This window comes from Dasypus novemcinctus, chromosome 19 (assembly GCF_030445035.2).
Source record: "Dasypus novemcinctus isolate mDasNov1 chromosome 19, mDasNov1.1.hap2, whole genome shotgun sequence".
NCBI lineage: Eukaryota > Metazoa > Chordata > Mammalia > Cingulata > Dasypodidae > Dasypus > Dasypus novemcinctus.
Genome location: NC_080691.1, coordinates 26,054,947 through 26,070,179, shown reverse-complemented (window position 1 = coordinate 26,070,179; position 15,233 = coordinate 26,054,947). Strand labels below are relative to the sequence as shown.

Sequence of the window (15,233 nt, the reverse complement as noted above, 5' to 3'; positions counted from 1 at the left end):
ATATTCATTAATAATGAAGTCAGACAAAGCAGTGGAATTCAGCAAAGGATCATTATAAAGACAAACCACAGCTCATCTCCAGCTCTGGAGATCCTGGGTGTAGGGCAGGCGCAGGATCCCATTTCCAGCTTAGAAGAAATCAGACTGAGCTTCAGTGAAATCAGGTGATGAACTAGTGCAAGATGTTAATTGAAGAGGGAAAACATACACCCAGTGAAGGATGTGCTATTCTTCAGGTCTTGATGTTGTCACTTACTCATGGTAATTTCCTTAAGTGCAGTGGAGACTGGAGAAAATCATTATGCCAATAAAAATATTTGCAAGTTACTTTTTTTTTTTTTTTTGGTGAGCCCACTCATATTGATGAACTGGAAAAATCAAAATGACCACAGAATTCACCTTCCAACGGGATAAAGGTGCTGCGTAAATACCAAGAATTATTTTCATTAGTCCTTGGGTCACACTTGAACAGCTTCTACTGCTGGGGTTTATTGTCCCTGGCATAGGTCTTTGGGTTCTAGAAAGGGGGAGGGGCTGGCTGCTTCAGTTACAGACAAAATAGATGACTAGCCTGGTGCCAATTAACCTCCCTTTAATTGATAATTAATTTTAAAACCTATTTACTCTCCCTGGAACAGCTGAGACTTTAAAGAGCCCACTGTGAAAACAAATGGAGAATAAAGTCATCTCTAAGGAAATGAAGGCAGCCTCTCGGGGAATGAGAAAAGTTGGGCCTCTTGGGTGAGCCACTTTATTAAAGTATTCTGAATGTTCCTGAAGGTGACAGACCAAAGTCTTAGGGTACTGGCAGCTTTTTTCTAAGTCCCCTGTCTCTTTTTGTAGGGGGATCCAGGGATGTGGAGCTTAAAATTTAAACAGGAGAGTCTGATGCCCCCCTTCCTGGAGAGAACCCTCTACATTAATTCTTTCCATCTTCTGCTCCTTTGGTCTCTAGGCATTTGCCCCAGTCTCTCCTCCCCTCTTTTAGCCTCACGACTCTGTAGAGTTTACTGCGTGTTGAGATGGCAATGCTGATGGAGGTCCGGACAAAATTCATCATCAATCCCTTCTTTGGGTTGCTTGTTTAAAAATAGGTTAGTTTTTTTCTGACTATAAAAGCAACTAGAACACGGTTACTTGAGTAAGAATGCCAACAAACTCAGACAATGCAGAAAAATAGAAAGAGAAGAACAGATCACTCTGAATCTCCACTCCTGGCGACAGCGCTGGCGATATTTTTGCATAGATCCAAACCCTGAAGTCACATACTTTTTGGCCAATGTCCTATTCATTTGTTCACTCTTTAATGGCCCAGGGAGAACCTAACTGTCGTCTCCATCACAGTTGGTTATTCAAGACACTTGGAAGAGCCCCCACTATGGAGATTCTACCATTTATAGCATAACCTGATGTTTGGATATTTTCCGCTGTTGCTAATGAAAAATGCATTTTGGCTTGTTCAGAATTCAGTCCAAAATGTGTCTGTGCAGGAAAGGGAGTTGGGTTAGAGGGAGGCTAAGAAAACGATTAGCTTAATGCATGAAATTGTGCTCAGATGGAAGGTGAGATGTCCGGAGGGTTCTTCTTGGCCCCAGACTGGACTGTCTACCAGCCCAGTTACTCCTGCAGAGTGTAAGTTGATAAGCTAGAACTTCTCTTCTGCTTAGAAGCTCCAAGTTTTACAGGAGTCCCTCTCATTCAGCACACAGTGAAAGATCTGTCATGCTGAGTTAGAAGCTTCCAGTTCCCTGTTGAGATGCGGATGTAATAATATTTACCATTGTCTGCCAAGGGAATTGGTAATGCACCTGAGGGCTCTGTGAGTGCAAATGCCCACCCCTGCATAGCAGCTCCAGGCAGCTTCTGCCCAATTAAGTAATAGAACACTTGGACTCAGGCATCTCTGGAGGGTGCCCTCCTTCTGGAAATACTGAACTGACAGCACTTTTCACTCATTTCTTCACTCATTTTATTCCTTTAACTCATTCAGTTCATTCATTCATTCATTCATTTGTATAAGGCAACTGTAGTTAAAAGTGTAGACTTTAAAGGTAGGCTCTCTGGGTACAAGCCCCTGTTCCCTCATTTACTAGCTGTGTGACCTTGGGCAAATTACTTAACATCTCTGTGCTCAGTTTTTCTCAACTGTAAAATAGGTGTACCTACTTCATAGAGTTATTGTGGGCATTCAATGAGTTAATATGCTCATATTGCTTTAAACAGTTGTAGTACATAGATGCTCAGTAAATGCAATCCATTATTATAAGTCATTCAACTAATAATCACTGAATTATTGTTATGGAGCAGGCACTGTGCCAAGTCTAGTGACCCTGTGTTAATGAGAGAATATAATCTCTGCTCTCATAGAGTCTATAATCTAACAAAGGAGATGGTCAATAAATAATAAACAAATATGCAAAATAATTACGATTGGGTCACATCCTCTAAAGGAAATAAACAGGGAGCTAAGATAGATGTGCTCTTTGGCTATAGCGTGGTCCAGAAAAGCCCTTTGGAGGAGGTGCGACACTGGAGCTGCAATCCAGGGGTCAGCCATGGGCAGGGGCACCTTTCCAAGCAGCTGGAATAGCTGGTCCAAAGTCTGGAACTGGCACAGACCTTGGTGTGTTAGAGGAACCAAACAGAGGCCAGTGTGGCTGGAGCAGAGAGAGCGGGGGGCATGTGAGAAGGATGAGGTCAGGGCACTAAGCAGGATCCCCATTATATAGGGCCTTCTTCAAAGAGTTGTAACATGTATATATGAAATAAAACTTGCCATTTTAACCATTGCTTAGTGTACAATTTGGTGGCATTAAATTATATTCACAATGTGTATATCCCTCACCACCTTCCATAATTAAAACTTTTTCATCATCCTCAAAGAAACTCTGTCTCCATTAAGCAACAATTCCCCATTCCCCCTCTCCTCAGCCTCTGGTTACCTCTAATTTTCTTTTTGTCTCTGTGAATCTGCTTATTCTAGATAGTTCATATAAATGAAACCATACAGTATCTGTCCTTTTGTATCTGACTTATCTCACTCAGCATCCAACCAGGCTCATCCATGTTGTAGCATGGGTCGGTACTCCTTTCTTTTTGGCTGTATAATATTCCATTCTGTGGATAGACCACATTTTGTTAATCCATTCATGTTAGTGGACACTGGGTTGTTTCCACGTTTTGGCTATTGTGAACAAGGTTGCCGTGAACATTAGTGAATGGGTATCTCTTTGAATTCCTGTTTCCAATTCTTAGGTATATACCTAAGAGTGGACTTGCCAAGTCATATGATTATTCTATGTTCAACTTTCTAAGGAACCGCCAAACTGTTTTCACATTGGCTGAACCATTTTACATTCCACCAGCAAAGCTTGAGGGTTCCTATTTCTCCACATTCTCACCAACACTGTATTCTCCACTTTTCTTTTGGTTTGCTTTGTTTTTGATAACAGGCGTTCTAGTGAGCGTGACTACAGGGCCTTGTAGTGTGATGCCACTGGAGGGCTTTAAGGAAAAAAGTGATGCGATTCGATTTAAACTGTTAAAAGATCTTCCTGACTGCCTCCTGGACGGCAGATTAATCTTAGGGTTAACAACAGAATCCACACTGGCTAGTTTAAGCAGAAAAGGTATTTATTTATTAAAGGATAAGAAGCACACAAAATTATTGGGAGGACTGGAGGACCAGTCTTGAAATTAAGCTTCCAAGAGCAACCCCCAAACAATGCCCCCTAAATTCCATGGTTACTGCTGGGCAGCAGGAAGTCAGCTTTCTTTGTGAGCTACTGCCCCCAGCAGTCACATCTGGCACCCTTTGGGCAACGGCTGCTATTGTGGCCACAAAAAGCTGGGATTGCTGACCCATTCTAATGAAAATGGACCTCCTATGTTCCCTCTGTGGGAGGCGGCCCATGCCTAGATGCTGGGTCCTGTGCCTCAAGGGAGCCTGGGAATTTGCACTCAGATTCCAAAACATTGAGGAGGTAGTGGGAATCACATGTGGGAATTCTTTACTCCAAAAAGATGGGCAGCCAAGAATATGACAGCAGTCCAGGTCAGCAGGGAGAAAAGAGGCCTGGGGCCAGTTGGAAGCTGCTAAAGTCATCCAGGCAATCCCCATCCAGTTGTTTACACCCAGGAACATGAACTTGAGTGATGCTGTGGTAATAGAGGACCAGCAGCAGATGGACTTGAGGTGTAATTTGAGGTAGAATCCACAGGCCATGGTAATGGCTTGGATGTGGGGGGAGAAAGAGACAAGAACCAAGGATGACTGCTAAGTTGCTGGCTCCTAGTCGATACGTATTTTGACCCTACCTTTCTAAGCAAAAATAAAGATGTTTCATTCTGCAACAGGAAATTAAATTAATCCTGGGAGTTGAGGACATACAGGATCTCTATACCTGTTCCTTGGTAGCTTATCAATTAGTCAGAATATTCTTTGGCATGTGCTTTCCATATATGTCTAAATTATTCCCAGATATGCAGAGAAGGCATAACTGAAGGTAAGTGATAAACCGGAGCCTCCTTCTAGCTTCTGATCTCGCATCCCCCCTCCATCCTTTTCTCTAAACAGGTTTCCAGGTGGTAAAACGGACTGTTTTGAGTGTCAGCTCCTCTCTGACAGATGTGCTAACAGGCTGCAAAGTGGCTGAGAGGCTGGAGATCGGCGGCTGGAAAGCCTGGATCATTCCTGTGTGCCTATAGGAAGCAGGACTCTCAGGCCACACCTGGCTTGAGGTACATTTTAAGTCCTTTGTCTCTTCCGAACCTTGCTGATGTGGATAGGTGGGTTCAGTGAGGGAGGTGCAAAGCCAGAATCTGGAGTGCTTCTGGGGACGACATTGACGTGTACAGAAACACATGCCAGAAAGTGACTTGAGTCTCCCGACCACGGGGCAATCTGAGTCTGCTTTGCCTGTTTAAGATTTAGGTCAGACCAGGGTGAGAATATGAGTCAGAAATTGAGAAAGGGCCAGGAACTCCTAGACTCTGGTTTGTGTCTTGAGGCCTTCCCCTCGATTTTTAAAACATTGTTATCCTGGAGTGAGGGGGTCTTCCCCCTTCCGCACGACCCTTAGGGTTGGCCTTGCATCCGATTCTCCCACTGCTCACCCCCAGGTGCCGTGGTGGCCGTGCCGCGTGCCAGCCTGACGGGGCTCCGCTGTGTCTCTCGGCATTCCCTCCCGTGTGTGTCTGGTGCGGTGGGAGAGAGCTTGGTGTCTGCAACGCGGAGGGCAGGAGCAGTGCTTATCTGCTGGCACGCCTCGTTGACGTGAAGGGCTCCACCTTCCCCTGACCCCCTTCACCTCTCCGGCTCCTGGGCCAGGAGTGTGTGTGTCTGCATGCACACGTGTGTTTAGCTCAGCTCTGTGACAAAGGTCCTTCGCTTCATCAGCACAACCATGGTACTAATACCGAGGCCATAAGGATGGCCTGGGTTTCAGTCTGTCCTCATGGGCTCCAGCTCGTGCTCGTGGGTTCCAGCATGTTCTTGCTTGCCCCTACCTTACATCCCTCTTCTCTTCCTGCCTACCTGCCTTGAGGACCACGAGCTCCAGTTTCAGAAACAAAGGAAACAGCCTTTCAGAGGCTGCTCACCAGCTCCCACAACTGCGTAAGGTCGAATCTCTAGAATGCATGCACACACAGGCTATATGTGGGTGTATGTGTATGTGGGCCCTACTTCTCTGAGCCCTATGCCATGTCCACTATCACCTCCCTGCCTCTTTGCCCAGTGCATTTTCACTGTCTACCCAAACCCCACTAATCAAGTCATCTGCCATCTTAGTTACCTGTGTATCAGAGAATAAATGATGCAGTTCAATTCTGTAAATATTGACAGATGAATAATGTAGTGGTGCTGCAAAGGAAGGAAAACTCTCTGGCAAATCTGGGCAGGCTTTCCAGAAATCTAACATTTATTTGACTTGGGAAACATGAGTAAGGTTTCTAGGGGCTATACATTGATATGGTGAGGAATTGGAAGAAAATTTTCTTTTCTGAGAATTTTTCTGAAACGTTCTGTTCAAACCATACAACCCTGGGATTATATGTGATTTTCCTCCTTGGTTGATTCCCCTTTGCTTTCATGTATCTCTCTTTCCCCAACAACCATCATAGTAATAATGACAAGAACCATTTGTAAAGGACCCACTCTGCGCCAGACACTTACCTTACATCAGCCCTAGTGTTTACATTCCACAAGAAGTTGGTGTTACTATATCCATTTTGCAGATGGGGAAACTAAGGCTTATAAAACCACGTGCCAAGGGCACAAAGCCATGCAAACTGGTAAGTGGCAGAGCTGGGATTCGAACCCAGTCTCTCTGGTGTTAACATCCATGCACTTCGCTCTAAGCTGCACCAGCATAGAAGATGCCTCTGTGACCCTGGCATGCAGTGCTGGCAAGAGGATCTGCTTCCTGTGTGTGAGTTTGCTTCCTCTCTCCCCCTCATCTCCTTAGCTGGCTCCTCTTCTCATGGGTGGGCAACTGGGAGGCGGAGGGGAGAAAGAAGGCTTCCCTTGCTTGCCCTGGCTTCAAAGCAGATTGCTGGGTATTTTTAGCAGCTTAGGAAGTCTCTGAGTAAAATGGGCACAGGTTTTGAACTTGCCTTGTCAGCCCTGCCTCCTGAGTCCCTTGTGAAAGGTTTACTGTCGACTCTCCACAGCTTTGCTGATGCAGCCGGTGATGTTTATAACCATAATCAAGCACTCAGAGATTCCCGGCGCTGATTTCTTGCCCATCTCTGTCCCGTAACAGAAGATTTTTCAATCGAGTAGGTTTTCCTCATGCACAATATTAGTTTTAAAATAGCTCTTGCCCAGCTCTGCGCTCACAGGAGGCCTTCGCTAAAGAGGTTTGTATTTGAAGTCATGGAAGTACATTTATTTTACCTTTCTCTTTTTCCCTCTTTGAGGGGTTTTAATACATCATGCAGGAGTGTTTCTCACATGTCAGGAAAAGGATTTGCTTTGCACTGAAGACAAAGAACTGTGTGTTGTATTGGCTGGTAGGGAATGTTCCATTTGGGCTCACCCATGGGTGATTAGATAATTAGGGAGCCCCTTAGAGCTTGACCCTGGGGGTGTAGGCTGGAAATCTACTGTAATCGTGGCAATCTTCCTTTAGTTTAACTGCTAAATATGGGTTGGCAGGAGGAAGGCACATTAGAGAGGTGCTACTTGCTAGTTTTAGTTGAGCAGGGAAGATGACGCAAAAGATTAAGCCTTGGTTGGACTTGAGCCCTGTGGACAATATGAATTCATAGCCGAAGCCTGTTTCTTGATGGGACAGCAAACCTGCAGATGCAGATGTCTACTCTAAAGACCTGGTAGGGACAGGAAAAGCCTGCCTACAAAGACCAGACCATGTCCAGAATGAAAGCAGGGAAAACACTTGAGAAGAGAGGAACTGCCTTCTCTTACCTCAGTTGCCCTACCTTTAGGTGACCTGTAGCCAGGGAGCCAAGGTCCAGGCCTTGGAGCCAACAGAAGTGGGCTGAAAATCTGGAAAGCCGGCCCCCCTCTCCCTCCCTTCTTTCCTTCCTTCCTTACCTTTTCCTCCCTGACTCTCTCAGGCCCTTTGTCAGGCACCTACTAAATGCCAGGAGCTTCATTTAACTCCCACACCCTTATCAAACACGTACTAAATGCTAGGAGGTTCATTTAATCCTCACATAAACTCTAAGAAGCAGATATTGAATAGCCCAGTTCTCAGAGAGGTTAGTGGCTTGCCCTGCTTCACAGCCTGAAAGTGGCAGTGCTAGGATTCGAACTCACGTCTTTCTGGCTCAGAAGCCCATGCATTTATCCTGAGCTACACTGCCACGGTCCCCTCAGCCAACCCAGGCACCAGTTTGCTTATTGTGAACTTGATCGGCCAGTTAGTAATCGCTGGCCAGGACTCTAACCATCCACGTAAGGCATTAGTGCATTCTCTGCATGCAGTTAGCCAGTTAGGATTGCCCAGGCAGCGCCCCAAATGATTAAGGGCCTTTCTGTTTGACCATTCATTTTTTAACAGCATGACACCTCCATGAGATGGACAAATACAGTTAATGCATTTGCAAATGAGGAACCTGGAGAAGTTACTTGATCCTCTACAGTCTCCAGTAAGTGAGCAGCACAGCCAAAAAGAATAAATAATATTATTTCACAACACTCAGACTCAGTGAACCTTAAGGTTTCCTGGGGCCCATGTCCTCAGGCAGTAAGAAGGTGCTTCCTGGCTCTGACCCTCCAAGAGCAGCGCCAGCGTCGCAGAATTCTGGGAGTTAATCACACTGCCGTGTGCGCTCAGACCACCCTGGGCATTTTCTCCCCATTATTTTCAGATCATAGCTCGATTATTTTTTTCATCAAGTGAACAGCACCATGTATTTTGAAGTGGTAAAAATAATACAGATTTTACCTAATGGAACGCTTCCAGGGTTACTGTGAACATGAATGGATTAGCATTCGAAAAGCACTTTGAATCCTAGACTGAGAGACAGGTGTGTGTTGGGGGCAAAATTCTATTGTTATTCATCCTAACAATAGTAATTGATGTGTGGAAGGTGTTCCTTGATAACCTTTTGATTTTGCTATGGAAAACTGGTTGAATAAAAGGTTGCTATTTCCCATAGGGATAAAGAAAATCCATACTCTTTGGTCTCTACTTCAGCCATTTCCCTGGTATTCTCTGTTAGATGTTTTCACATTCTCATGGTCAATATGACTTACACACCCAGAGTAGATTCCTTTGAGCTTACTTATAGCCTGCACATTGTCAAAAGGATGATGTACATCTGAGACACAGCAGATCTGGTTTTCTTTTAGGGCTATATAATGTTTTCTTTTTTCTTGTTTTTTGAGGCACCGGGGCTGGGGGTTGAACCTGGGACCTCATACGTGGGGACCCGGCACTCAGCTACTGAGCCACATCAGCTCCTGAGTTGGTTTTTTCATTTGTTTGCTTGTTTGTTTTTGTTTTTAGGAGGCACCAGAAACTGAACCCAGGAGCTTCCATGTGGGAAGCAGGTGCTCAACTTCTTGAACCACATCCACTCCCCTGTAAGGTTTTCAAACTTGTGGGGAGGGCTCTTGGAGATCCCTACCTCCAAGTCTAGTTTTACAGAGGGGGAAGCTGAGGGTTGACTGCAGTTGGGGTCCAACTCCAAGTCTCCTGACCCCATTCATTATCCTTTCCACCATGCTGTACTGGCCAAAGAAAAGGTACTCGCATCCTTGACCTGGATGCTCTCGCCCAGGATGGAAACCTGCTGGTATGAAGGTTGCAGTCCCTAACAGCCGCTCCCCACCCGAGCCTCCTTCTCTAGCATTCTTGCTGTTAGAGCAGGGCTGGATCTCTGACAGTCATCTCTTAATTTCCTTATAGCCTCTTGGCCTGGCATTATGGGTGTGTTCTGATCAGCATCTGCTACAAAGAGGTATGAAAAGCTCAGTTATTCAGCAGAGTATGATGGAAGAATCAAACCCTGAGTAGGTATGTTTAAGGTTACTCTTTGGCTCATTTGAATTTGAAGAGCCAGGAGATCCAATCCTTAAATTTGTTGGCCTCAACTGTTGTCTGAAACTCTCCAGTCTAATATGTATCTGTAAATACCTACAGATTTAAAAAATGTAAATATAATAAGCTTTTTTAGTGAAAAGCTTTATACCATTTCTGCATTGACTAATTGCAGTAAATAAAGTTAGATTAAATAGGGGAGCCGAATTCTGGTTTGCATGGGGTGTTTGTTCTGTGCCTTGAAGCCCGGAAGGAGTTCTGGCCCCTCAGCTGGTTCCTCTGACCATCAGCCGACTCCTTTGATATCCCATCTTGTTTCCTGTCCAAAATAAATGATGGGAACGATGCAGGCTCCAGTAGCATGGAGAGACCGTCTGCTGGCGCCATCTGATTCCTCAGCAGGCAGAGCCGCACAATCCTGGGAAGGACTGGTCACCAGGTGGATTTATAGGCTTCAGGCTGGAGACACCACCTTGCCCTTCATACAAGAAAACAGCCTATGAGGGGGCAGGGAAGCTTTGCACCATCTCAGGTTCCAGTCCCCAGGACTCATGCCACAAAATCACCTGGGCCTCTGATCCTACTCAAAGCTGCTTGTGTGATGGATTGCCACCAACTTGCTTTGTGACCTTGAGCAAGGCACTTCCTGCCCCTGGGCCCAATTTTCCTCTAAGGAAAATGGAAAGGGCATTTGTCATCCTCTTCCTCCTCAAATTAGTTCATTAATACATCCTAGATATTCTTTTGGCACCTCCCAAGGAACTTTGCGGTTAGTGTAATCATCCTCTTTTTGCAGGTGAGGAATGGAGACTCAGAGAGCTTGAATCACTTGCACACATTCCCAGAGCTAGCAAGTGTCATGGCCAGAATTTGGGCTCAGGCTGTCTGACTCCGGAGCCTAAGCTTTTGAACTCCCACATAATAATACCAAACATTTTCAGTACTTTCTCTCTGAGTCTTCAGACAAACCATATGAAGGAGATGCCACCATTACCCACGTTTTTTTAGATAAGCAAAGGTCTTGTAGCATAGCTTCCATCTATGAAAAATCTATTATTTTTAGGTTCAGGAGGGTGGTGACAGAAATAATAAGATTATGAAGGTCAATTCTGACCTGTTGTCAAAGGAAATGGGATAGAGAACAAATAGTAAAGAGCAGGTAAGAAAAGAGAAAATGAACTTTCAGAATTAAAATTCCTTAGCTGGGCCCACAAAGCCCTTTCCAATATGCCTCTTCAGCTTCATGTCCCAAATAATAATGGCCTTTAATTGCTACAGCCCTATGTGGTAGGTTCTATTATTACCCATATTTTATAAAGGAAGAAGGGGAGAGGATAAACTGTGTCCTTCTAAAAGCTGTGGTCAAGTCCCGACTCCTGATCCTGTGAATGTGATCTTATTCGGGATTAGAGTCTTTGAGAATGTGATTGGTTAAAGATAAGGCCAAAAAGACTGGTGTCTTAGTTTACCAGGGCGGTCATAACAAAATATCACAAAGTAGTTGGTTTACACAATAGGAATTTTCTGGATCACAGTTTGGAGGCCAGAAGTTCAAAGTCAAAGTATCAGCAGGCCATGCCTTCTCTGAAGTCTGTAGGGATCTGGTCCTGGCTTGCTGGCATCAGTCTCGGCTTCCGTCACATGGCCGCTGGTCTCTTTCTGTCTCCTTCTGTGGCATCTGCTTCCATGGCCAAATTCCCTTTGCTTATAAGGAGTCCATTCGCAGTGGGGTAAGGCCTACTCTGATTCAGCGTGGCCTCATCTTAGTAAGATCTTTGAAAAGCTTCTTTACAAATGAGTTCACACCTACAGTAAGGTGGTTAGCACATGCACATGATTTTGTGGGGCACAGGGTTCAACCTACCACAACTGGTTTCCTTATAAGAAGGGGCGAGGAGACACAGATGGACACTGACAGAAGAATGCCATGTAGTGACAGAGGCAGAGATTGAATCGATGCTGCCCCAAGCCAAGGAACACCAAAGAATGCCAGCGACTACCAGAAGCTGGAAGAAGCAAGGAGGGATTCTCCCCTACAGGCTTTGGAGGGAGCACGGCCCAGCTGACACCACAAGTCGAGACTTCCAGCCTCCAGAACTGTAAGACTATGCATTTCTGTTGTAGTAGGCCAAACCCCCAGTTTGCGGTACTTTGTTACTGTGGTCCAAGGACAGTAAGTGCCCCAGGTTACAGTGCTAGTAATTTGAGTGTCAGGACTCAAACCCAAGACGGTGTGATTCCAAAGACCTAGCTCTTAAGCCTTTTGTCATCCTGCCTCCTCACACTGCCCTCTAATCCTCTGCCTGGTCATCCCCATTCTACAGACACTCCGGATGCTTTCTTGCACCCATGCTTTTTGTTGCTCTGGCCCCCCTGTCCAGAATGTCCCCTCTGCCCTTGTCTTCTGGTCACATTCCTTCACAGACCTCTAATCCAGGCCAGTTCAAGGATCACTTCTTCTACAACATCTTTCCTGATGTCCCAGGCAGAAGTCACATCTCTTCATCTGTGTCCCCCAAGTTGTTATGGAAATGAGACTGTTGGCTGACAATGAGGATGATAATAAGATTAATTATTATTATAGATTGCAAACTTTATCAAGTCCTTACTCTGTACTCAGTATTTCCACATTCCTCATTAGATCTTCTCACCTCAGCCCTAAGAAGTGAGTGCTTTTACCATCTCCATCTTACCCCCCAGAGAAGTTAAGAACCTTTCCAGAGCCCCGTAGCTAGTCAATGGCTGCACCTGTGCTGAAGATGTAGCAGGAGATGTGACGACGGAAGCATGAGGTGGACTAGTGTGGGGAAGGGGGCATGAGCCAAGGAAGGCAGGCATCTACTAGAAGCCAATAAAGGTATGGACACATTCTCCCCTGGGGTCTCCAGAAAGAACGCAGCCCCACGAACACCTTGGTTTTAGACTTCTGGCCTCCAGAACTATAGGAGAATAAATATGTGTTGTTTTAAGCCACTAAGTTTGTGGTAATTTGTTATAGCAGCAATAGGAACTAGTACAGACTGGACTGTTTTTCAAGAGAAGAGGCTGCCCTTATCCAGGGCCCGGCAAATAGAAGGGCCCAGTCGGTGTTTGTTCAGTGAAGACGTGCATGCCAGCCATTATCTATATGTAGGACTGTCAACAGGTTTCTCAAGTCCCTCTTCTGATGTGTTGGCTTTTAAGCCAGGATCTCTTGGATCTCAGCCTGGCCTTTACTGTCCCCCACTCCCAAACAGCCAGAAAGTCACCCCCCACACTCTGCCCACTCCTGTCGCCTGAATGGATCTATTCTATATACGAGATTATTGTTTCCAATTATTTGTGTGTCTCTATGGAAACATTCCTTAAAAATACTATACATCAACTAGAATTTTCCACCAGCAGCACCTTTGGAACATCTATCTGTGACCATGGACTCGGTTTACATTGAGAGAGGGGGTATTTCTCTATCATCAACCCAAGGGTGATAGATGAGACAATAGAAAAGCAGCCTCTGGCCATCAGGAAGCCTGAGCTCTGGCCTCAGGCCTGCCCTTAAAGTCACCTTAGGTATAGTGCTTCTTACTTCCACGTTACTTCCTTTTTTTGTAAAGTGAGAGTGGTTGAACCAAATTATCATGAACTCTCCTTTTGACTCTAAAATTCTGTGCTGCTGTATACTCTCTTAGAAATGATATTGCTTTACCTACTGCCAGCCTTATTGTCAACCACTGTCTCTTTGCACTCTCTGACCAAGGATTACAGAGCTATTTACAGTTCCCTGAGTGTAGAATAATAATAGTAATTAACAATAATAAAACCAATACGCACTTCCCATTTGATGTTACTCCGCCAAGCACTTTACATGCATTATCTCATTTATTCTTTACTGCCTTGGAATGTGCTTAGGGCCCAATCACAATCTAAAGAATGTTTAAATGAATGAATGAATCTGTAAATCATCCCAAGAAGCAAAATAGTGATCATATTTCCCTGTTGGTGTTTGTACGTCTTAGAACCATACTTAGACAGCATGTGTAAGAGCCTTCTGATTGTGTTGTTGCATGCCCTGCTTTGGAGGCATGACTGTGGATGAATGACAAGGTCTGGAGCAGAGGTTTGGAGAAATAGCAGATTGACTTGTCCAAGTCATTCCTGTGCTAAATCAGAAACTCCAGAGGGAGGGTTTCTAAGATGAATGCAGTTTATTGCTTTTGGTTCAACCATTACCATTTGCAGCATGGATTTCTCATTTGTAAGCCGATTCGGAACTTGAGTATTACATTAGTTATATATACAGAGACAACTTCACATCAGCTCCACTCTCTCTGGAGTGGACCAGTAAAGAGTTTTAAGCTAGACAGTTTCTTCGTGCCTCTCAGCCCAGCAGCTACGGTCAGTGGCTTCTATCTGGTTTTTTTTTTTTTTTTTTTTTTAAGATTTTATTTATTTATTTAATTTCCCCCCCTCCCCTGGTTGTCTGTTCTTGGTGTCTATTTGCTGCGTCTTGTTTCTTTGTCCGCTTCTGTTGTCGTCAGCGGCACGGGAAGTGTGGGCGGCGCCATTCCTGGGCAGGCTGCACTTTCTTTTCACGCTGGGCGGCTTTCCTCACAGGCGCACTCCTTGCGCGTGGGGCTCCCCCACGCGGGGGACACCCTTTCGTGGCACGGCACTCCTTTCGCGCATCAGCGCTGCGCATGGCCAGCTCCACACGGGTCAAGGAGGCTCGGGGTTTGAACCGCGGACCTCCCATATGGTAGACAGACGCCCTAACCACTGGGCCAAAGTCCGTTTCCCTATCTGGTTTTTGAATAAGAACTCCAGGCAGGAGTTCTCTGATGCTTCAGTGAAAAATGACATTATCACTTCCGTTATTCATTTCCCCTTCAGTGACTAGTTTGGATGCAAAGAGAAAACCCAACCTTTGGCCCTCTATGTCCCAGAAGGTCTGATTAGCAGAAGACCTTTGCTTAGAAGGTCTGTTTCCACTTAACAGAAGACCAGTGGTAGGTCCCTTCTCGAGTTACCATGGTTGGTGGGCTGAGACGTTTCCAGAAGGCCACAGAGTAGTGCATCTTTGGAACTATACCAGCTGCATAGTTATTCTAAGAACACATTCTTCCTTTCCACCTTTTTTGAGAGCCACTGTGTACGTGCTAATCAGGTAGAGCAATCATTATCAACCAGGGGCAATTTTGTCTCCCAGGAGACATTTGCAGTTTCTGGAGACATTTTTGGGTGTCATAACTGGGGGGTGCTCCTGGCATCTAGTGTGTGGAGCCAGGGATGCTGCTCAACATCCTACAATGCACAGTACAGACCCCTGCCCCCACCCCGATAGCCCTGATGTCACTGGTGCTGAGCCTGAGGACCCCTGGCCTAAGTATGACGGAGGTGAGGTCTTCAAGGCAGGTGTCAGGAAGGCCTCGGTGAGAGGCATTTGAGCAGGGACCTGGGAAGTGAGAGTGAGCTGAGAGGATATCTGGGGGCACAGGGTGGCAGGCAAGAGGCCCAGAGGAGGGGCAGGCAAGCACCCACCCTGCAGGTCAGCGAGAACATACCGCAGGATGGAACTGGGGAGTTTCACGCAAGGGATGGAGTCTAGGGGTTCCAGCAGGACCTGGACCTGCTCACTTGGCCTTTCCAAGAGTCTCTGTGGCTGCTGGCTGGAGAAAAGCTTGGGGAGCAAAGATACAGCCCAGGGATAGGACGGAGGCAAGGAGGCTACTGCTGTCATCCAGA

At 45.7% G+C, this 15,233-nt stretch overlaps 1 protein-coding gene across 10 annotated transcripts in view; it reads left to right on the top strand.

The window, feature by feature from the left end:
- SPRING1 (SREBF pathway regulator in golgi 1) overlaps nucleotides 1-15,233 on the top strand; it is a 181,013-nt gene that overhangs the window by 123,570 nt on the left and 42,210 nt on the right. For 7 of the 10 annotated variants that reach the window (XR_009181824.2, XR_011646501.1, XR_011646498.1 and 4 more), the window contains one exon: nucleotides 4,577-4,740. The exons of the other annotated variants lie outside the window; for them this stretch is intronic. The gene's annotated coding sequence lies outside the window, so the exon portion shown is untranslated. The remainder of the gene's footprint in view (nucleotides 1-4,576; nucleotides 4,741-15,233) is intronic. 10 annotated transcript variants of the gene reach the window in all.